Raw genomic sequence first — 4,514 nt, 5'->3', positions numbered from 1 at the left:
TGGTTTTGGCTAAATTTTGAATGAATATCATTCTTATTTGGATGTGATAACACAAGTCATGCAGAGAAGTAGGGAAATGGTTGTAGAACTGGAGATCTCAGTGACATTCAGAATCAGGATATTTAACAGCACCATGAGAAGAAAAGCTCCAGGAGTCAATACTGCCATCTATTGGTGAAGTTGTAATTTTCACAGATCTGTATTAGAATTATACGGCTTTAAATTACAATAGAAATTACAGTGCTAAACCAGACTGATGTTTTGTGGCTGACTGCTTTGTTGTACCATCTAAAACTGTTTTTTCTGTTACAAATGGCACAAGTATTAACCATTTTAGTGTAAAGTCTAGACCTGATTTACTCAAGGTGTAAGATTATACAACAAGCTATAAAACACATAACAAGTATGGTAAACTGAAAAATAATTACCCTGTCCTGTGTTACAAAGTTTGCCATATTTGCAGAAAATGTTTAATTCTGGATAAATAGCTGTATAAATTCTTTTTTTTTTTTTTTTACACTTTTTAAAATTTGTTTTGGTGGATTTTGACATTAAAAAGGATATTTTAAATTATATAATCTGTAAATTATAGGGTAGAAAAAAATATGCCTAAGAATAAATGACAATTATAAATATAATTATATTTATTTATAATTATAATATTTATTATAGATATAATAAATATATAAAATAAAGTTTGGCATATTTTAATACCTGCAGAAGTTTTAGATAAATAGCGATTGTGTTAATATTGTTGTGTTGGTATTGTGCATGTGTATTTATACAAATATAGAAATTATTTTCAACAGTAGGTCTCCTATAAAAATTAAATTTCTTTTTTTTTTTACTTTTTATTTCCAGCAAAAAAAAAAAAAAAAAATCAGAAGAAAACATATTTGAAGATCCCATAATAAGAATAAACACTGGAAGGAATTTCCCAATACATACAGAGAAGATCTTTCAGCACTTTCTATCCTTGATCTTTAGCAATCATTTTCCTAGTTTCTTTCCAGGACTAGCTCAAGGATAGTGAAGCTTTATTGTAAATTACATCACCATTACAATGCATAGGGTGATTACAGCATATTAGTGCACTAAAAGGAACAGAGCAGAAGTACTGTTAAAAAATAGAAAATTGAGACCAGGCAGATCCTTTACTGCAGAAGCTACAAGAGATGTTTCTTTGATTATAAAATAAACATACATGCCTAAATGCAATTTCTTTTTTTACATCCATCTGACCTTGCTTTATTGCGAGCAACATCATCTTTATCCGGTCCCTTTCCGTGTGTCGAACCTTTGGCCATCTTGATTGGCCCAGAGGAGATAATAAAATTCCCACACGTGTCGCATCCTGCACATCTCAGTGTTTTTGGAAGAGAAAATTGGCAGGTAAGCATGTTTTATTGTAGACAGTGTTTATTGATCTAAAGCTTTATAATTAAAAAAAATGTTTTAGGAAATGAAAAGGCGGATATTACAACAAAAAAAGGCTAATTTTTTCCATAAATAACTAAAAACGCAGTTTTCCTACCTAAAGCATTTTCAACCCAAAAAAACTAAATTTATATATGATGGCTGTATTTGTTTTATGAGCTTCTTAAAGCTTATTTACCTTTTCTTTTCCTTTTCTTTTGGTTATTCCAGTATGAGATCTCCTGTCTTAGGATCACAAACCACTATGTCAATCTGTACTGGGACAGGAGAAACAAGAGAAATATAACCCTGCCTCTTTGGGTCTACTTTATTAAAGTTCTCCAAGACTGGGGAAGATAGATTATCATGGGGGAACCTGGGTGTTCCAACAAACCTGGAATGGATTTATTAAAAATTAATTGCTTAGTTTTCAATCCTGGACCAGATCCATTCCAGGTTTGAAGGATCATACAGGTTCTCCCATAACAGTCAATATTTTCCAGTCTTAGAAAATTTTAATAAATTAGCCCCTATGCATCACTAGCATAAGTGGGTTGTTATGATATATCTAACTAATAATTTTCAGGCACAGATCACAAGAAGTTATCGCCCACAATATTTCTGGCAGGAATTTGACAGATATGACTTATTAAACATATAATATTATTTTGATGATAAGGGACCGGATAGGAAAAGTTCATAGTTAGGGTTTATTTACACTATTATTTTTATTATTATTATTATAATTATTATTATTATTATTAATAATAATAATAATAATAATAATAATAAAAAACATAATTTATATAGTGCCAACATTTTATGCAGCACTGTACACTATAAAATATTACTAGGTTTTTGTCTCATTTAATAGCAATTTTCTATGGGGCCACTTTTAAACAGCAAGGGTTACATGCCCATTTTTGTCTAGGAAAAGCTGTAACACTTTCCTCAATTCTTGGTTCTGCAAGCTTCCTTCCAGCTACATGAATGATCCCCAAAGATACTTCTCTGTCCTGTTCTGCTGGTTACATCACAAGCAATGAAGGGCCAACAATGAGGAAAGTAATGGCATATTTGCATCATGGAGCACTGGAGTAATAGAGGTTAGCAGAGAAGATGAAGGCATAAGGTAAGTATACCTGCTTTATTGTCCCCACATACAAGAATAAACACCTAAACCTTGCAATAGGGGGGAGCCTCCCAAAATGGTAAATTTTATTTTTTTAGAATTCAGCTTTAAGGAAGCAAACATTTTTTATTAGACCTATATGGTAATTAATTACTTGGTTAATTAATTTCTACATCTTTAGCAAAATTTTGTTTAAAAATTGTTATTACAATTTAAAGAAAATCAATTTAACAACTGTTACAGGGTACCAAATGACCCCAATGTTTTATTGCTGATGGACGCTGTTCTTAGGCCAAATACTGCAGTTTCATTTAGGTCTCTTTGCAATGGTCCTAGACATGAATCACATAGCTTCAATAGTTGTAATAATATGCATGAGTTTAAAAAAATAAATTCCCAACTTGTTCAGAACATGGGATGTGCACACAGGATGAAAGTTGTTCTGTCAAGTGGACATGTATGCCTTTGTGCAATGAGTTTATATTGCTAACCTTCATTACCAGACATTTATCCAAAATACAGTTGCTGATTGCAGAACAACTTGAATGGCTGCAAATGGATGTTAACAGAACGAAAAGCTTCCTCTGCTAAAATCTATGTAGCTTTGCAGTCATTACTAAGTTCATTATATGAAAATGTCATAATGGATGTGTATTACTTTTACTAGATTGGATGGATTGTACTGTTTTATTTACACTCAATGTGATTAAATAGATTTTTTTCGAATTATTATTTGAGAAAATACAGTTCTGTTTTATTTAATATATTGATAATGTATCATTTAAACTGATTCTACTGTAATCGATTTGCAAGTAACTATTTTTGCACTTTTAAACTACTATGTCTTTTTTCTATTTCGTTCCAGGTATCATTCGGAGAGACTTGAGGCCATAAACATATGACAACTTAGGCTTTGCAGTTTCTGTAAGTATATCATTCCCTTAGCCATGGCTCGCCAATTGACAATGAAGCAGCAAAATTACAAAATTGGCACTTGGCAAGAAGTTTTTTGTGCGTTCAGTGCAAGTTTGAAAAGCTTTATTGCTGTCACACTGCTCCAACGAGTAACACAATTTACGATATCCATGGTAAGTTTCTCAAAATAAGATGTGTTCTTGACAAACCATGCAGCAGAAGGCATGCTACTACCACCACCAATGAAAAACTGATCTCCTGGAGCAGGCGTTCGTGAAAAGCCAGGAAAAGTCCATCCGGAGCGCTGCACTGGAACTCAGAATCAAGAAAAGCTTGATTCAGCAGATGCTGCGGACAGTGATAAAGCTCTACCCGTACCAACTTCAGGTTGTTCAAAAATGTAAAGCGGAAAATTAAAATGCTTGTGCGAAAATGTGTGAATCACTCCTACACCATTACCAAAGTTACCCTCAGCTCTTGGTTAGTCATTTCCTGAACATCAAGTTTTCTGATCGACGGATCAGTTGAAGGGGTCCCATCGAAAGAGTGAAAGAGAAGCTGTTAGTACTTATAAAAAAACCTCAATGTATGTTGCAAAATTTCTTTGGGAGTTTTATATATATTTAAATCTATTCTAATCTATATTTAAAATATTTAAAATAATCACAGTAACATTAATGGAAATGCGTTAACGTTAATAGAAAAGATCAAGCAAACAGCTTAAATAATATATATATATATATATATATATATATATATATATATATATATATATATTTATTTATTTATTTATTTATTTACTGTTTTATCTACCAAATAGAATTCTGATCCTGTTCTGCTGGTCTTTGGTTCACATATCTTATTTTATAGATAGTTATAAAGCCATATGACACCACTATCAGTAATTTCGCTTCATGATCCCTTGAGCTGCCTGGTGTTTATCATAAACAAAATATTTCAAGAATTTCTACATTTTGGTATTCTTATATTTTTTTTCAAATTGCCCATTTGCTACCTGTATGTTTTAAAGTTGCCCATTTGCTACCATATG

At 31.9% G+C, this 4,514-nt stretch overlaps 1 long non-coding RNA gene across 1 annotated transcript in view; it reads left to right on the top strand.

Moving 5' to 3' along the window:
* The window catches only part of LOC140327749 (uncharacterized), a 6,597-nt gene extending 2,443 nt beyond the window's left edge, over nt 1-4,154 (top strand). Inside the window, exons 3-4 of the long non-coding RNA XR_011920101.1 lie at nt 862-1,392; nt 3,414-4,154. This is a non-coding gene — a long non-coding RNA (uncharacterized lncRNA). The remainder of the gene's footprint in view (nt 1-861; nt 1,393-3,413) is intronic.
* The last annotated feature ends 360 nt before the right edge of the window (nt 4,155-4,514 follow it).

This window comes from Pyxicephalus adspersus, chromosome 3, assembly GCF_032062135.1.
Source record: "Pyxicephalus adspersus chromosome 3, UCB_Pads_2.0, whole genome shotgun sequence".
NCBI lineage: Eukaryota > Metazoa > Chordata > Amphibia > Anura > Pyxicephalidae > Pyxicephalus > Pyxicephalus adspersus.
Note: the sequence above shows the minus strand (reverse complement) of the source record. Positions and strands in the feature narration are given on the sequence as shown.